This window comes from Bubalus kerabau, chromosome 8 (genome assembly GCF_029407905.1).
Source record: "Bubalus kerabau isolate K-KA32 ecotype Philippines breed swamp buffalo chromosome 8, PCC_UOA_SB_1v2, whole genome shotgun sequence".
Taxonomy (NCBI): domain Eukaryota; kingdom Metazoa; phylum Chordata; class Mammalia; order Artiodactyla; family Bovidae; genus Bubalus; species Bubalus kerabau.
Window position 1 is genome coordinate 37,929,191 of NC_073631.1, and position 18,141 is coordinate 37,947,331.

At 37.2% G+C, this 18,141-nt stretch overlaps 1 long non-coding RNA gene across 1 annotated transcript in view; it reads right to left on the reverse strand.

Annotated features, from left to right (window-relative positions):
• The window catches only part of LOC129659049 (uncharacterized), a 63,459-nt gene extending 59,600 nt beyond the window's left edge, over nucleotides 1-3,859 (reverse strand). The window contains exon 1 of the long non-coding RNA XR_008717766.1: nucleotides 3,773-3,859. This is a non-coding gene — a long non-coding RNA (uncharacterized LOC129659049). The remainder of the gene's footprint in view (nucleotides 1-3,772) is intronic.
• Nucleotides 3,860-18,141: the final 14,282 nt, after the last annotated feature.

An 18,141-nucleotide genomic window follows, 5' to 3' on the forward strand; every position in this document is an offset into this window, starting at 1 on the left:
ATGGATCCAGTAGACCAATCCAGATGGATCACTCTTCTGAAACAAAAGTCTGGCTCCTTCTCCTAAAAAGTCCCCTTCTTCCTCAGCATTACAATTCTGCAGTTTCACAAAACATATCAAGGTTACTATCTGTGTGAATTCTGGATATTTCCAGACAGATATGATCCCCTTTTCCTCTAACCCCCCTAAACCCTCTTTTCAGATGCTAATCATCATCTATCTGGTGGTGTAACTATTTTTATATTTTCCTAACATTCATCTGACATATCTATGCTTTACCTTATTGTGCTGGGAATTCTTCTCTATTCCACTTTCTATTATAGGACATTTCTCTGATTCTTACACAAAAAAAAGACCAAAAAAATGGTCACTGCATAAAATTTAAAAGTCAGCAAAGTAAATAAAATTTAGCCACTTAAATCCATATATCTAACAGCCTCTAGTGACTAGAGAAAACCCAGATACCTACTTAGGGAATCCCTCACTCCAGTGTGTTAACTACTGTATGACTCAGAGTAAACATTTGGATGTCTGACTGGAACCATCCTTGTGGTTTGGTGTTCTCCGAAACAAAATATAATATATTTGAAGGGATGTTATCAGTGAAAACACAATTTCCATTCTTTTTCTGTACAGGTACTGACCACAGAGAGGAGTCCCAGATGACTCAAGTAGTGGAAACATTTACCCTTGTCAAGCTATTTTTTGTCTAGAAGACTGGTGACCGTCCTGTCACTCAGGCCTGCTGCTGAGTCAGGGAAAGGAAGTGAAAGGGAAGCACTGGTCCCGCTGGGCAAGTGGCCCAGACAGACGCCCACACTTACTGCCAACCATGAGCAGAAAATGAAGAACATATGGCTTAAGTCACCAAACTAGATATTTTCCTGGTAAATATAAACTTGGTACTTAGCAGATTGTATATAAAATGACAATAAGCAATTACTAATAATACATATATCACAATAAATGTCATTTGTCTTACTTTGTAAAACTTGTTTTTGAATAACATGAAGGGAAAAATCTATGGTAAACCACAGTTAGGTTATTATAAAATATATCAAGAATTCTATTGAACTGTGTTAGGTAAAACAAACACTGATTATATTTAACAGCACTAATAAACTTATAAGCATTCAGCAGATATTACAAATTGTAACATGTGGCACACAATTAACAATTTCCATAAGCTGATTTTATCAAATAGCTTATCATTTTATATTTATAAATAGCTTACAAAGAAACTACATGAAACACATCAAAGTTTTATATCATTTTAAGTGACTGCTGCTGCTAAGTCGCTTCAGTCGTGTCCCTCTGTGCAACCCCATAGACGGTAGCCCACAGGGCTTCCCCGTCCCTGGGATTCTCCAGGCAAGAACACTGGAGTGGGTTGCCATTTCCTTCTCCAAGGCATGAAAGTGAAAAGTGGAAGTGAAGTCGCTCAGTCGTGTCCGACTCTTCGCGACCCCATGGACTGCAGCCCACCAGGCTCCTCCGTCCATGGGGTTTTCCAGGCAAGAGTACTGGAGTGGGGTGCCACCGCCTTCTCCGATATTAGTAATTAGGCAGATGTTACTTACATTCTTCCAAACAGACCCAAAACATCACAGATACACAGCAAGGACCATTTTTCTTGTTATCTCATGGACAGTGGTGTGTGAATTGTGAGTTAGGGGTCTTATTCACCACTGAATTCCTGGATGGAGCACAGTGCCAGGAAACCAGGAGAAACCTAAAAAAATGAATGAAAATTCCATCCACCACATTTGAATGTGTAACAGTTCTGATGTATTTCTTAGTTGACTGTAATTATTAGTCCAATAAAACAATTTTCTTCAATTTTTTAAGTTAGAAATTAAAAATCTTGAATTGGTGTATTCATTTTTTGTTAAATTAATGATTTTATCTTAGTGAGATTAAATAATATACTCTGTTCTAAAAATGAGATGCAGCATTTATGAATCACCATAGACAAGATTCAGAGAAGGCAATGGCACCCCACTCTAGTACTCTTGCCTGGAAAATCCCATGGGCGGAGGAGCCTGGTAGGCTGCAGTCCATGGGGTCGCACAGAGTCGGACATGACTGAAGCGACTTAGCAGCAGCAGCAGTAGCAGCAGCAGACAAGATTAGAGGTTGATACCTAAACCAGCTAAGTAAGCACTTGGACTTAAGAAGCTCTGATAATCAAATTTTGTGGATTTGGAAGAAAACACTGAATCACTGCAGATCATGAGAGATACAGCAGCACTGAGAATCACTGATGAATATATATATATATATATATATGTGTGTGTATATATATACACACACACACATATATATGTATTTTTAAGAGCAATTTCATCATATGTATGATTTGTATGATATTAGAGTTTTTTGTTTTATTCTCTATTTTTTAAAGTTAGGTGTATCTAAAATAAATGCATACCTGATAAACATACATATCTATAAATACATAAATTCATGTATTTATACATACTTATTTGGGCTTCCCAGATGGTGCCAGTGGTAAAGAACCTGCCTGCCTGCCAATGTAGGAGACATAAGAGTTGTGGGTTCAATTCGTGGGTCAGGAAGATCCCCTGGAGTAGAAAATGGCAACCCACTCCAGTATTTTTGCCTGGAGAATCCTATGGACAGAGGAGCCTGGCAGTCTACAGTCCAGAGTCACAAAGAGTCAGACAGGCCTGAAGCAACTTAGCATGCACACACTTATATAGTCTTTTACCACTTTAATCATTTTTTTTTTCTGTCTCAAACACTACATTGTGATTTTCTTACAGGCTAGGAATATACTATATTCAACATTTCATCCATCAATTAGGAAGTTACTGTTCTATTTCCAGTGAAATATTGTGGTACGTTAACAAGATAATAAATGTACAGATTATGAGAAGATGTAGATTTTGTGCACATTTTTTATCTAGAGATAAGAAAATTTGCTGATGAATTTGATATATGGTGTAAGAGGACAATTGTCAGAGATAACATCAGAGTTTTGGTAGAATGAGGTTATCATTTACTAAATGAAGTGTGACCAGAAAACAGATACTTAATTTTGCCTAGAGAATTTATGAACGTACTGTTCACGGTGATTTTTTTTTCTTTCTATTCACTCTCTGTAATCTCAAGAAATCATAAGAAACAGACGGAAGCATATTATAACAATTCAGATTCTCCTATTCAACATTGAATCATCTAGCAGTAATCAAGTTACGTTTTGCCTATATTGCCAAAGAATCAGCCAACTCTAAATATTCACTCTACCCAATTGATCAACACCTGTGAGCATGAAGTCTAATATTTATTACTTCTGCTTCTAATGGTGTTTCACAGAGTGTTTTAAGAAAATGAGTTGGTTGAACATAAGAGAAAAAGAAAATGGTCAATGTAAAACCTTCCAGTCTGTGTTCATACAGTGATGTACAATCTCATATGCGATGTATGAAGTATAATCTAGTTTGTGATGTTAATGCAATTGAATATATAAAAGCTGTGGCAGTGCCTATACAGTAGCATAGCAAAACTATTCCTTTCTTGCTAGAAAACAACTTAGATGCAGTCTTACGACATAGACTTTAACTTATACACATTCAACGACCTTTCACATTTTCTCTCTCGTAGCCCCCATATCAGAACTTAGAATACTGGTGGCAATAGTTGAGAATATAATAAATCTGAACGCTGTTCCTCTTGGTTTTGAAAAACAGTACTATGCCTCATATCACTGCTTTAATCTCTGTTTTAGATGCTGAAATCAGAAACTAACCTTTGTGTAAGAAGCAACGTCTTTCTTCTCTGGTGGCTCAGATGGTAAAGAATCTGACTGCAATGCAGGGAACCCAGGTTTGATCCCTTGGAAAGATCCCCTGGAGAAGGGAATGGCTACTCTCCTTTATTCTAGACTAGAGAATTTCACAGACAGAGGAGTCTGGTGAGCTATAATCCATGGGGTCGCAAAGAGCTGGACACAACAGAATGACTAACACTTTCATTTTTCAATGATAGATTTACACCTGATAATTCTGTTCATTCCTTTTTGCTTACATGTATGAATAAAACCAGTAAAAGGTACAGTTTACCTGTTTAAAATATTAGTATCACTGAAAAATAAAATCATGCATAAGTAAATCAATTTAACTCAACCTCTTAAGAGCATAGTTATCTAGTTTAAGCATTTCTCATCAGTGCTGTAGACAGAGAAAAAGTGAAACTAACATTATAAGAAAAAGACTTTACAGCTAATAAAAATTGTGAAAGACATTTTTGCATCTAAGGAATCAAGCTTTAGAACTCTCTCTACATATAACAGAGTCTAAAATTTCTTCCAATATAGGTTAGCAGTTCATATTCTGCATTATCATAATATAAAGGATAAACCAACTTAATGATTATATCCCCAATATATTTTGAAATATATTCACTTTTTCTGACTTATCAATTTATTTGCTTATTTATATTTGTGTAGTTTTATATGTGTTCTTAAGTTTAGATGCTGAGGACTTCTTTTTAAATATTAAATTTGTATTAAAAGTTAATTTCTAATATAATAATTAGACCGAGACTCTTAAGACAAAGGAAGCTTCAGTGAGTTTTTAGAGTAAAAATAAAGGATCTCAAAATCTTTTATAAACATTTTTGTAGATTCATTAAATAGTATTTTTCATATTCATACTTATTTTCAAGTACCTATAAATATTATTATAATTTACAAAATATAAATTTACTTTAAAATATCACTGACCTTATCATAGTTTCTGACTGTTACACATTTTCCTGATCAGAAGTTACTAACAGTATCACTATTACCTTATGAATATCTGCAAAACATTTTGACATTAAAAACCAGGTCATCAGACTTGAAAAAGTTTAGGTACTAATTTACTCCATCTTAATGAAGTAACTGTCCTTAACTGATGAAATCTAATCTTCTGCCCTTTTGTCTGTAGTTAGTGGAGATTAGAAACATCTGGTTAGGATCAAATATTCATAATCCTCTCATGTAAAGTTACATAATCCAGACTTTTTTTTTTAATGTATTTGGAAAGAACTAAATACTTACCAAAAAACTGGACAGAAGGTCATGCTAACCTTAGGTTATTTTGAAGTTTTATTGGGAATACCAATGCCCTATCATTTTAATACTTTATCCTGTTTTACCTGAAAGACGCAACTGTTGTACACTTCAGCCTAAATGAGGCTAGTACTGCACAAAATGCTGTCTTTGGTTAATTGCTAGTTGTTGCTCCACACATGTCAAATTCAAGTAATTAAAACTGCAGTGCCCCCAAGCAAAACATTAAAATTTTTACATTCCAAAGGGCCTCATTAAAACCAGATGACTAGTTTGGCTTCTAGAAAGACTTGGCTAGAACATATCCACTTCAAATCCATACTGTCTTATTTGCTTACATCACAGAATGATTGACTCAAGAACCTGAAGGGTCCTCCAAAGTTTATCTAACCTCTTTCCAAGCAGAGTTTTAATTTAAATATCTTGGGGAGAGGCTATCTAATATCTCACTACAGATTCACATTTAAAAATATTTTGAGATGACTTGCATCATTAATTTGTATAACTTTTTAGTAAAAAACAACAAAAAACCTTCAATGTTCTATTTTACTAAAATTCCCTCAGTATAATCTTAGCTCATTAATTTCTGGTTTGTTGTTAGGTAAAGCAACACTAATTTTAACTGTCTTGAATAATACCCCACCCTACATTATTTTCAACATACAGACAGCTCAAACTTTGCCTTCCTCATGATAATAAAACTTGAGAGTCTAAGTTCTTGATAAAAGTAACAGTCAAAAAATTTATAAATCCCATGTTTGGTTCATACATATTTTACTACGCTTGAGCAATTTATAATTGTGTCAATTATTTAACCACTCAGCATTTGAAAGAAGGGAATTAAAGGACATTAATATCATATTCCTTAAAGAATATTTATTTAAATATATGTATTACAATAAATGTAATAGGCCCCTCATCATGGACAGTTTAGTGAGGTAATAAGTAAATAGCCTCAAGCAGCTTATGAGTCAAGCAATGAAAATATGCATACTGTATTGAAAATAATACAATCTTTGAAGCCCACTGTGACTTATCCTTTAGCAAATAATCCTAAAAACTGCAAATGACAGTGCTTATGCAAGTAGTTTCTTCCTCCCCATTAGCAATGGGCAAAAAGTAACCAATGCATAGTTGTTCCTGTCTGCCACTATGTCACAGGTCAACATTAAAACAGGCTGTCATGAAAAATACAGCTTTATGACATAATACATCCGATCGCGAATGCATGTAAGAGAAAAGACAGTCTTTTGAAGTCTAGGTAAATATTGAGTCACATTCAGTTTCCTTTCACACCTATTTGCTCTGGGCACAGTCTGTTAGCTGAGCACAGAAGGCTGTTGATCGTAACTCACTCAAAACATAGACCAGAAACACTGATTTTGTCATTTCAGCTGAGAAAATGGAAAAAGCAATATAGGGAAGGTATACGATTTTTACTGGACTTCATGTTACACACCATTATTACAGCAGTCTGATTTCTGGTTCCTCAGAAAAGTGATAAAGTACTGAATTATTTTTACTCATGAAACTGGCTTAATACAGTAAGAATTCAATTCATACTGTTACCATTATGTACATTTTTAATATCAGTGTAAGATTCAATCTTAAATAAAATACAAATTTCTGTTTTTATAGCCATGGAACATAAATCTCTTTTTCCTCCTGGGTATTTATCTTTCTATGTATGTTTAGGTAATGCTAAGTGCTTCGCAAGAGAACATATTTCTGTTTTACCTGTAACAGTCATAATCATATTTTGTATATTATGGATATTCTATTTCTTAAATATAAATTGCTCTTTTGATGAAGAAGCAATCATATATTTATTACATTTTCTTATTAATTTTAAATATTTATCAATTATTCAACTATTCAATATTCTCTCAAAACATGTTTGATTTCTAGGCCAAGGGCAAACTGGGTAAAAAACCATATATCAAGCAAGCAATATACAAAGTTGCATATGTGCCTATATAAATATTCATCTTCATAAAAGGAAACATGAATTTTAGAGTGACAAGTTAAACATTTTTCCTTACACACAAAAAGAGTTTGCAGATCGATTGTGACTGTGATCTTACAAAGACCCATGACAAACTGCTAAAATGCAGATGACTCAAGTTGACTGAGTTAGGTTTATATCACGTAATAACCTTGCATCTCACCCTTGATTTCTTTATTTGATTAGTTCTTACATTGCTGTGGAATTGTAGAATGTTCTTCCAAGTACTAAGAAGGTACATGTTTTTATTCAGTCGCTAAGTTGTGTCCAACTCTTTGTGACCCCGTGGACTGCAGAACGCCAGGCTTCCGTGACCTTCACTATCTCCTGGAGTTTGCTCAGACTCACATCCACTGAGTCAGTGATGCCATCCAACCATCCTATCCTCTGTCACCAACTTCTCCTCCTGCCTTCAATTTTTCCCAGTATCAGGGTCTTTTCCAATGAGCGAGCTGTTTGCATCAGGTGGCCCAAGTACTATATCTTCAGTTATACCATGAGTTCTTCCAATGAAAATTCAGAATTGATTTCCTTTAGGATTGACTGGTTTGATTTTGTTGCAGTCCAAGGGACTCCCAGGAGTCTTCTCCAACACCACAGTTCAAAAGCATCAATTCTTCAGTGCTCAGCTTTCGTTATGGTCCAACTCTTACATTAGCACATGACTACTGGAAAAAGCAGAGCTTTGACTATCCATATAGTCTTTCTTTGTTGGCAAAGCAATGTCTCTACTTATTAATATGCTGTCTAGGTTTGTTAATAGCTTTTCTTCCAAGAAGCAAGGATATTTTTACTTCCATGGCTGTAGTCACCATCTGCAGTGATTTTGGAGCCCAAGAAAATAAAATCTGTCACTGTTTCCATTCCACCCCCCCATCTTTATGACATGAAGTAATGTGACCGGATGCCATGATCTTAACTTTTTAATGTTGAGTTTTAAGCCAGCTTTTTCATTCTTCTCTTTCAACTTCATTGAGAGGCTCTTTAGTTCCTCTTAGCTTTTTACCATTAAGGTTGTACCATCTGCCTATCTGAGGTTGTTGACATTTCTCCTGGGAATCTTGATTCCAGCTTGTGCTTCATCCAGCCTGGCATTTCTCATGATTACTCTACATATACATGAAATAAGGAGGATGACAATATACAGACTTGATGTACTCCTTTCCCAATTTTGAACCAGTCCGTGTCCCATATCCAGTTCTAACTGTTGCTTCTTGACCGGCATACAGATTTCTCAGGAGGCAGGTCAGGTGATCTGGTATTCCCATCTCTTTAAGAATTTTCCTCAGTTTGTTGTGACCCACACAGTCAAAGGTATTAGTGTAGTCAATGAAGCAGAAGTAGATGTTTTTCTGGAATTCTCTTGCTTTTTCAATGATCCAGCTGATATTAGCAATTTGATCTTTGGTTCCTCTGCCTTTTCTAAATCCTGCTTGTACATCTGGAAGCCCTCGGTTCATATTCTGCTAAAGCCTGGCTTGAAGGATTTTGAGCATTACCCTTCTAGCATGTGAAATGAGAGCATTTATATGATAGTTTGAACATTCTTTGTCATCACCCTTCTTTAGGATTGGAATGAAAACTGATCTTTTCCAGTCCTCTGGCCATTGCTAAGTCCAAATTTCCTGGCATATTGAATGCAGCATTTTAACAACATCATCTTTTAAGATTTGAAATAGCTCAGCTGTAATTCCATCACCTCCACTAGCTTTGCTTGTGTTAATGCTTCTTAAGTCCCACTTGACTTCATACTCCAAGATGTCTGGCTCCAGGTGAGTGACCATACCATTATAGTTATCTGGTCAATCAGACCTTTTTTGTACAGTTCTTTTGTGTATTCTTGCCAGCTCTTCTTAATCTCTTCTGCTTCTGTTAGGTCCTTGCCTTTTCTGTCCTATATTGTGCCCATCTTTGCATGAAATGTTTCCTTGGTATTTCTAATTTTCTTGAAGAGATCTCTAGTCTTTCCCATTCTATTGTTTTCCTCTATTTCTTAGCATTGTTCATATAGGAGGGCTTTCTTATCTCTCCTTGCTATTTTTTAGAACTCTACATTCAGTTCCCTTTTTCCTTTGCCTTTCACTTCTCTTATTTTCCCAGCTATTTGTAAGGCCTCCTCAGACAATCATTTTGCCTTCTTGCATTTCTTTTTCTTTGAATGGTTTTGGTCACTGCCTCCTGTACAATGTTACAAACCTCTGTCCATTGTTCTTCAGGCACTCTATCAGATCTAATCCCTTCAATTTATTTGTCACTTCCCCTGTATAATTAAAAGGGACTTTATTTAGGTCATACCAGAATGGCTTAGAGGTTTTACCTACTTTCTTCAATATTTGCAGTAAGGAGTTCATACTCTGAGCCACAGTAAACTCCAGGTCATATTTTTGTTGACTGTATTGCGCTTCTGCATCTTCAGCTGCAAAGAACATAATTAATCTAATTTTGGTATTGACCATCTGGTGATGTCCATATGAAGAGTCATCTTGTGTGTTGTTGGAACAAGGTGTTTGCTATGACCAGTGTCTTCTCCTGGCCAAGCTCTATTAGCCTTTGTCCTGTTTCATTTTGTAATCCAAGGCCAAACTTGCCTGTTACTCCAGGTATTTTCTTGACTTCCTACTTTTGCATTCAAATTCCCTATGATGAAAAGGACATCCTTTTTTGGTGTTCGCTCTAGGTCTTGGAGGTCTTCATAGAACCATTTGACTTCAGCTTCTTTGGCATTAGTGGTTGGGGCAAAGACTTGGATTACTGAAATGTTAAATGCTTTGCATAGGAAATGAACTGAGGACATTCTGTAAGTTTTGAGATTGCACCCAAGTACTGCATTTCAGATTCTTTTGTTGACAATGAGGGCTACATCTGATTTAAATTCACCCATAACTGTCAATTTTAGTTCACTGACTTCTAAAATGGTGATGTTTAATCTTGCCATCTCCCATTTGACCACATGCAATTTACCTTGATTCATGGACCTAACATTCCATGTTCCTATGCAATATTGTTCTCTACAGCATCAGACTTTACTTTCATCACCAGACACACCCACTAAAGGGAGTTGTTTTCCTTTTGGGTCAGTGTCTTCATTTTTTTTCCTGGAGCTAGTCTCTGCTCTTCTCCAGTAGCATATTGGACACCTACCAATCTGGAGGGGTCCGTCTTCCAGTGTTATATGTTTCAGTCTCCTCATACAATTCATGGGGTTCTCAAGGCAAGAATACTGAACTGATTTGTCGTTCCCTTTTCCAGTGGACTACCTTTTGTCAAAACTCTCCACCATGAAGGTACTTAGAAGCTCCGTAACTTCAATGATCTTGGGAGTTACTCTGTTCCCTGTCTTTCTCAGCTCTACTCTTTTTTCTCTGTGTTGGTCATTTGGTTTTCCCATAGGGAAAATTTCTCTATGTGAGAGGATATAGTAATACTAGGTCCACACAAGGCCCTAGTCTTTTAACAAAGCTTAGTGATCTCAAAGGACTGTATTTCTCCACTCTAGCATCTACATGTTAAATCCCATCACTGGGTCAATGATTGTGATTAAAGTGATGGGTAATGTAAGCCAGACCTAGATCAGCCACTCCTCTGGCTACAGAGAGAAAAGAAAGATAGGAGGGCAGGCATGACACTGGTCCCACCAGAATGACAAGCAGTAGATAAGACTCGATTCCCCCAAAAGGATGGAGTTGGCTGTTAATACATGAAATGTGGGTAAACAAGGGTATCAAAATTCTGTTCACCTCACTTCAACCTTTAGCTGCTCAGTTAGCACACCTATAACCAATTCAATGAATGACTTCACCTATAACAGTGTCATTATTTCACTTAAAAACGTACTTATCCTCTCTCTAAAGGGCACAACCCATAGCAATATTAAGTCATCCTGTTCCAAAGCTGGTCTTTTTGGGTAAAATGCATTTTTCTAAATCAAGTCCAGATGTGAGTCGTCACAGTACCACAACACAATTCTAACTATAAATAGAACCATTTCCATCTTACTCAACAGACAATGTTAGGAAAAAGAGCAACAGTACAAAAAAATACTCCTATTTGAAAAGCAAGAAAGGAATAATCACAAGTTTATTCTTGTCTGTTACTGGTGTAAAATAATTGCTTTGACCCACTGTGGGGCTATCGCTTGTCCATGGGTCTCCATTACCACGCTCCTGAGAGGACAAGGGAACACACTGTGCCTTCATGCAAGGCTCTGCAACATAAACAGTATATAAGAATGGTATTAGTCTTGGTCCTGCAGGCTTTTGGGGCAACCACAGGTGGCTAATTACAAAGCATGGGTTTTCCTAACAATACACTTATCTTAAAATCCTAGTCATCGATCAGTTGTCATTCAGGGTAGTTCTACTCATTAGTAATCAAAAACAAAATCTTGCCATGTTATGCTTCTTATATCTCTACTATGCCCTTGCATTTTCTGTAACCAACACTGTGGATTCTAGGCAAGACCCTATATTCAGTTTAATGGCTTTCCTCCTGGCATCCCTCTCAGGTCAGTATTAATTTATATGCCAGGATGGAGGAGTGGAGACATATGAGTCCATTCACCTCCACACTTCTAGGCTGGAACCCTGGGGATGGTGAATGGGAGGATGGTGCATGCCATTATATTACATATATATATATATATATATATACACACACACACAATACACACACATATAATCAGGTAGAGGAGAGAATAATAAGTATTATTTCAGAGGATTCTGGATATTCCTTCATATTCCTTCAGGGTTTCAAACTTATTCTGGGATCTGTTTCTCATCGCCCTGATCTATTCCCTTCTTAAGGGCTGGCAAAAATATCCATGAGGTACATGATTGTCCTACTCCCAGTAGCCTTGGTATCAAAACTGAATTGTTTTGCATATGAAGATTATAAGCTTTAAGACTCTAGGCTTAAAGAGTTTTCTCTTAAAAATGAAAAAAAGAAATGAAAGAAAATAGTGCTTTAAAGAGGTAATAGAGGCATATGGCAAAAAAAAAAAAAAAAATTAAACAATGCAGTGAGAGGTATTGTTTGTTTCTATTTTCTTGACACTCAAATTCTAGTTCCTTCACCAGGGGCAATCATTAAAGTTCTACATATATTTCCAGAAATTGTCTATATAAATAATAGCACATTCATGTCTGTCATAATGTGATACTGCTGTCTACCCATCAGAACTATAATGAAAATAATTGAAAATTCCAAGTGTGACAATAAAGTGAAGAAACAGTTTATTTATACACAACTGAATAGGATGTAAATTAGTAGAGGTGCCTTGGAAAAATGACTTGTCAGGATCAGCTAAAGTAAATTGATGTATATTCTTGTTGTTTAGTTACTAAGTCACGCCCGACTCTTTTGCAACCCCCTGGACTGTAGCCCACCAGGCTCCTCTGTCCGTGGGATTTCCCAGGCAAGAATACTGGACTGGATGCCATTTCCTTCTCCAGGGTATCATTCTGACCCAGGGATTGAATGTATATCTCCTGCATTGGCAAGAAAAGTCTTCACTACTGAGCCACCAGGGAAGTCCATAGATACCCTATGAATCAACAATTCCACTTGCAGGTATAGAGAGCCAACAGAAATGTGTATTCACAAACACCAAAAGACACAAATGATATTGCTCATAGCATCACTATTTGTAAAAAAAAAAAAAAAAAAAAAGAGCTTATAAAAAGTTGAACTGAACTGAACTGAACTGGGTATTAAATAGATGAATAAATTTTGAGAGAGACCTAAAAAAAAACAGAAGTAGAATAAATTGTGTTATATTATTACAATGTCATGTATGGCAACAAAAATGAAAAAAACTGCCACTACTGACAGACGTTTGGATAAAAATTGCAAAGGTAACCTTGAATGAAAAAAAACAGACACATAAAAAGAATGTCCTGTATGATTCTGTTTACATAAACTACAAAAAGAAGCAAAGCAAACCTGTGCTCTTAGAAGTTAGGAAAGTGGTTACTTCTGAGGATTGACTGGAAAGGCTGATTGGTATGTGTATTAAAATTCAAAATTTGCTAAAATCCATGCTGTTACTAGAAGTATTCTACATAATCATGTATAATCATATATTTAATTCACAGATAAAATGAATGAGGTAGAGTTCTACTTACGGACACAAATTTAACTCCAAATAGAGCCACATTTAAAAAGAAAATAGCAGAATAATATAATATCACAAAACATAGCTCAACTTTTATATATACATATACATTTGTAAAGCTCAACTTTTAGAAAACTAAGATCATGGCATCTGGTCCCATCACTTCATGGCAAATAGATGGGGAAACAGTGGAAACAGTGGCTGACTTTATTTTGGGGGGCTCTAAAATCACTGCAGATGGTAATTGCAGCCATGAAATTAAAAGACACTTACTCCTTGGAAGGAAAGTTATGACCAACCTAGATAGCATATTCAAAAGCAGAGACATTACTTTGCCAACAAAGGTCCGTCTAGTCAAGGCTATGGTTTTTCCAGTATTCATGTATGGATGTGAGAGTTGGACTATAAAGAAAGCTGAGCGCCAAAGAATTGATGCTTTTGAAGTGTGGTGTTGGAGAAGACTCTTGAGAGTCCCTTGGACTGCAAGGAGATCCAACCAGTCCATTCTAAAGGATATCTAGAACACTTTCTAACACCATACACAAAAATAAACTCAAAATGGATTAAAGATCTAAACGTAAGACCAGAAACTATAAAACTCCTAGAGGAGAACATAGGCAAAACACTCTCTGACATACATCACAGCAGGATCCTCTATGACCCACCTCCCAGATTATTGGAAATAAAAGCAAAAATAAACAAATGGGACCTAATTAACCTTAAAAGCTTCTGCACATCAAAGGAAACTATTAGCAAGGTGAAAAGACAGCCTTCAGAATGGGAGAAAATAATAGCAAATGAAGCAACTGACAAACAACTAATCTCAAAAATATACAAGCAACTCCTACAGCTCAACTCCAGAAAAATAAATGACCCAATCAAAAAATGGGCCAAAGAATTAAACAGACATTTCTCCAAAGAAGACATACAGATGGCTAACAAACACATGAAAAGATGCTCAACATCACTCATTATCAGAGAAATGCAAATCAAAACCACTATGAGGTACCATTTCATGCCACTCAGAATGGCTGCGATCCAAAAGTCTACAAATAATAAATGCTGGAGAGGGTGTGGAGAAAAGGGAACCCTCTTACACTGTTGGTGGGAATGCAAACTAGTACAGCCACTATGGAGATTCCTTAAAAAACTGGAAATAGAACTGCCTTATGACCCAGCAATCCCACTGCTGGGCATACACACTGAGGAAACCAGAAGGGAAAGAAACACGTGTACCCCAATGTTCATCGCAGCACTGTTTATAATAGCCAGGACATGGAAGCAACCTAGATGTCCATCAGCAGATGAATGGATAAGAAAGCTTTGGTACATATACACAATGGAGTATTACTCAGCCATTAAAAAGAATACATTTGAATCAGTTCTAATGAGGTGGATGAAACTGGAGCCTATTATACAGAGTGAAGTAAGCCAGAAAGAAAAACACCAATACAGTATACTAACACATATATATGGAATTTAGAAAGATGGTAACAATAACCCTGTGTACGAGACAGCAAAAGAGACACTGATGTATAGAACAGTCTTATGGACTCTGTTGGAGAGGGAGAGGGTGGGAAGATTTGGGAGAATAGCATTGAAACATGTAAAATATCATGTATGAAACGAGTTGCCAGTCCAGGTTTGATGCACGATACTGGATGCTTGGGGCTAGTGCACTGGGACGACCCAGAGGGATGGTATGGGGAGGGAGGATGGAGGAGGGTACAGGATGGGGAACACATGTATACCTGTGGCGGATTCATTTTGATATTTGGCAAAACTAATACAATTATGTAAAGTTTAAAAATAAAATAAAATTAAAAAAAAAAAATAAAGGATATCAGTCCTGGGTGTTCATTGGAAGGACTGATGTTGAAGCTGAAACTCCAATATTTTGGCCACCTGATGGGAAGAGCTGATTCATTTGAAAAGACCCTGATGCTGGGAAAGATTGAAGGCATGAGGAGAAGGGGACGACAGAGGATGAGATGGTTGGATGGCATCACCAACTCAATGGACATGGGTTTGGGTAGACTCCGGGAGTTGGTGATGGACAGGGAGGCCTGGCGTACTGCGGTTCATGGGACCGAAAAAGTCGGATATGACTGAGCAACTGAACTAAACTGATACATTTGAAAAATTATGTAAAATATCATTGGTATATATACTGAGCTGGTAAGTGGTTATATATTGTGAGAAATAATATTCCCCTATATGTATTATAATATCATAAACACTCAATTATATGTATGCATCATTATATACATATATATTTATGCTGCTGCTAAGTCACTTTAGTCGTGTCCGACTCTGTGCGACCCCATAGACAGCAGCCTACCAGGCTCCCCCGTCCCTGAGACTCTCCAGGCAAGAACACTGAAGTGGGTTGCCATTTCCTTCTCCAGTGCATGAAAGTGAAAAGTGAAAGTGAAGTCACTCAGTCGTGTCCAACTCTTAGTGACCCCATGGACTGCAGCCTACCAGGCTCCTCTGTCCATGGGATTTTCCAGGCAAGAGTACTGGAGTGCGGTGCCATTGCCTTTTCCGATATATGTATATGTGTATATATATATATATATATATATATATATATATATATATACACATGTATATATGTGCATTCAGTTGTATCTGACTCTTTGCAATCCATGGACTGTAGCCCACCAGGTTCCTCTGTTCATAGAATTTTCCAGGCAAGAATACTGAAGTGGGTTGCTGGTTGCTATTTCCTATTCCAGGGGATCTCCCCTACCCAGGGATTGAACCCCATGTCTCTTGTGTCTCCTGCATTGAAGGTGGATTCTTTACTACTGGTGCTACCTGGGAAGCACATACACACACACACACACACAAATGCATATATTAATTACATACACACATATATATATATATACATATTCAAGTAAAAAATAAATTAGCCAAGGTATGGAAGAACTCAATGTCCATTAATAAATGAATGGATAAATAAAATGTGATATATACAAATGATGAACTATTATTTAGCCTTAAAAAGGAAGGAAATTCCATCATAAGATACAACACTGATGAACCTTGAGGCCATTATATAAATGAAACAAGTCCCCAAAAAAGATAAGTCCTGCATGACTCCACTTATATGAATATCTAAAGTAGTCAAATTTATAGAAAGTAGAATCATGATTTCCGATGGCTGGAGTAAGGAAAAGTTGAAAAGGGAGTTGTTGACACAGACTTTCATATTTTCAAGGTAAAAAGTTCTGTTGATCCATTTCACAACAACAGAATATAGTTAACACTTTCAAATTATAAACTTACTCTGAACTTCCAGATGTTCAAGGTGGTTTTAGAAAAGGCAGAGGAACCAGAGATCAAATTGCCAACATCCACTGGATCATGGAAAAAGCAAGAGAGTTCCAGAAAAACATCTATTTCTGCTTTATTGACTATGCCAAAGTCTTTGACTGTGTGGATCACAATAAACTGTGGAAAATTCTTCAAGAGATGGGAATACCAGACAACCTGACCTGCCTCTTGAGAAACCTATATGCAGGTCAGAAAGCAACAGTAAGAACTGGACATGGAACAACAGACTGGTTCCAAATAGGAAAAGGAGTATGTCAAGGCTGTAAACTGTCACCCTGCTTATTTAACTTCTATGCAGAGTCCATCATGAGAAACGCTGGGCTGGAATAAGCACAAGCTGGAATCAAGATTGCCAGGAGAAATATCAATAACCTCAGATATGCAGATGACACCACCCTTACGGAAGAAAGTGAAGAGGAACTCAAAAGCCTCTTGGTGAAAGTGAAAGAGGAGAGTGAAAAAGTTGGCTTAAAGCTCAACATTCAGAAAACTGAGAGCATGGCATCTGGTCCCATCACTTTATGGGAAATAGATGGGGAAACAGTGGAAACAGTGTCAGACTTTATTTTTTTTTTGCTCCAAAATCACTGCAGATGGTGATTGCAGCCATGAAATTAAAGGCGCTTCCTCCTTGGAAGGAAAGTTATGCCCAACCTAGAGAGCATATTCAAAAGCAGAGACATTACTTTGCCAACAAAGGTCCATCTAGTCAAGGCTATGGTTTTTCCAGTGGTCATGTATGGATGTGAGAGTTGGACTGTGAAGAAAGCTGCTGCTGCTAAGTCGCTTCAGTCATGTTCGACTCTGTGAAACCCCATAGATGGCAGCCCATCAGGCTCCCCCCGTCCCTGGGATTCTCCAGGCAAGAACACTGGAGTGGGTTGCCATTTCCTTCTCCAATGCATGAAAGTGAAAAGTGAAAGTGAAGTCGCTCAGTCATATTCCAACTCTTAGCGACCCCAAGGGCAGAAGCCCACCAGGCTCCTCCATCCATGGGATTTTCCAGGCAAGAGTACTGGAGTGGGGTGCCATTGCCTTCTCCGATGAAGAAAGCTGAGCACTGAAGAATTGATGCTTTTGAAGTGTGGTGTTGGAAAAGACTCTCTAAAGGAAATCAGTCCTGGGTGTTCTTTGGAAGGAATGATGCTAAAGCTGAAACTCCAGTACTTTGGCTACCTCATGCGAAGAGTTGACTCATTAGAAAAGATTCTGATGGTTGCAGGGTTTGGAGGCAGGAGGAGAAGGGGATGACAGAGGCTGAGATGGCTGGGTGGCATCACCGACTCGATGGATGTGAGTTTGAATGAACTCTGGGTGTTGGTGATGGACAGGGAGGCCTGGCGTGCTGTGATTCATGGGGTCACAAAGAGTCAGACACAACTGGAAGACTGAACAGAACTGAACTGAACTGATGGTAAATTTCATGATAATGTGTTTTCTACCACAATAAAAATGTAATTAAATAAACTAATAGAATAAGACAATGGTAAAATTATATATTAATTCTAAACTTTGCTCTAATCCCTTAACAACATGTTTTAATTCACTTTAATTTATATAGAGTTGCCTCAGTTTTTCAAATGGCTGCAGCACATTCCATTG